We start from the raw sequence: 2,174 nt of genomic DNA, 5'->3' as shown, positions 1-2,174 counted from the left end.
AAAAAAAAATCAAAACAAAATCCACAGCCATTGAGCCAATGGTGGCCCATAGTTTCCCAAAGGACAAACTAGACGTCATCATTAGAGTTTCCTGGACTATAACTCTTACAGAATGGCACAGCCTCCTCTTTCTCCTTCAGAGTGACTTTTGACTTGAACCACTGACTACCTTACAAAGTAAGCTCCCTCAGAACTCCTGATGAAAAACTAGGTTTCAGGAATTGACAGACACAATATGATTTAATAAACAGAGTCAGCATTAGAGGCACTCATGAGTTTATGCCATGAGTTCGCCACCCCCCTGGAAGAGATCCACACGTTCACCCATTTCAAACAAAGCTGAAAAATAGAATGCAGTAATTATCAAACAAGATCATCAATAACACATGCAAGAAAAATTTTGCAGATTATTTAAAAACAGCTACAGAGAGCTGCCAGAAATTCAAGCCAGATTCAGAAAAGGATGTGAAACAAAGCATAGCACTGTTGATGTCAGATGAAACTTGGCTGAAAGCTGAGAATACCAGAAATACGGTTACTTGTGTTTTATTGACTATGCAAACACATCTGCCTTTACTTATCATAACAAACTCTGAATAATATTGTAAACAATGGGAATTCTGGTGCAGTTCATTTTAATTATGCAGAACCTGTACACAGTCCAACATGCAGTTGTTCAGTACTGCATAGGTCAAAATCAGGAAAGGTGTGCATTGGGGTTGTACCCGTTCACCATACTTTTTCCATCTGTGTGCTGAGAATATGAGCAAAGGAGTTGGACTATATGCAGAAGAACTTGGCTTCAGGGTTTAAGGGTGGCTTATTAACAAGCCTCTATATGCAGAGTGCACAATCTTGCTCACTAAATGAGGATCTGAAATTGTTACAGATAAAATAGTCTCCCTTATGAACTAAAAGTCAAAGTCAATAATAGATAGCAGCATGAAAAATGGAGAAAAGATAAAAGTTATCAAGGATTACACTTTAGATGTATGTCCAATCAATGTTCGTGGAGGAATCTGTAGTCAAGAAATCAGAATGTTTATGGAAAATTCTATTATCCTTTCATTCTAATTTTCAAGAAACTTTTTGAAGTCCCTTTGTGTTTGTATGTGTGAATAATTTTTATTAATGGTGTATTCATATAAAATATGTGTATGTATAGATAAAGAGACTAAAAAACACTTCTAGAAAGACCCATAAAAATATGAATTTTGGTAAAGAATGACATAGAAGTTCATTCTATATTTCTTACATTTTTTTCTGTTACTTTGAATTTATTTCTAAATAAACAGTCAAAATTTTAAGTAAAATGTTTTAATCCTAGAAAAGGTAAATGTTTATATTACATTTTATTTTTAATTATCAAGATATATTATTCCTATACATACTATTAAATGATTTTGTGGGTATGCATTAAGAGTTAAAACTTTTCACAAATGAATTTGAATTACCGAAGCACAACATTCACTGTACATACTATATAAGAAATAAAACTAATCTACTTGTTCAGTTAAATAAATATAATCAGTGATTGAGTCCAGGTGACATATGTTGCACTGTTAATTATATAAAAAAATTAGTTTTTAAATTAGTGATTAACTATAGCATACAAGAAAATTATTATAAAACTATTAGAAAAAATATGATTGTCACAAGTCTACTAAGTCTTCCTGAGTTTTGACATGTCTACCAAGTCTTCCTGAGTTTTGACATGATATAATAATTCAAATTTTGACAAATATTTGTTATGTGATGGAGCCCATGGCATAGTGGCTACTCATTTTGGCTGCAATCCTCAGGTAGTCAGTTCAAAACCACCAGTCTCTCCACTGGTGAAAGATAATCTTTCCACTCTGCTAAATAGTTACAGTCTCAGAAACTCACAGGGGCAGTTCTACCTTTCCTATAAGGAGCACTATGAGCCAGCATTAACTTAATGGCTGTGAGTTTGGTTTGGTTTGGGATTGTGCAACTCCAGTTATTGCTTAATAATAGCAACAATTAAGTAATGTAATGTCTTTATTAATGAATTTAGTAAAATATCCAGCACATAACAAACACTTCAAGTCATGAAATCTTCTAATCCAGTCTCCCAAGCAATGAGGTAAAGAGCCTGCTAAGCGCCTGTGAACCATATATTACCCCTTTCGATGTACATCTTCAAAACCACT

Source organism: Echinops telfairi, unplaced genomic scaffold (assembly GCF_000313985.2).
Source record: "Echinops telfairi isolate 266 unplaced genomic scaffold, ASM31398v2 ScPeMD7_7468;HRSCAF=8506_0, whole genome shotgun sequence".
Lineage (NCBI taxonomy): Eukaryota > Metazoa > Chordata > Mammalia > Afrosoricida > Tenrecidae > Echinops > Echinops telfairi.
Note: the sequence above shows the minus strand (reverse complement) of the source record.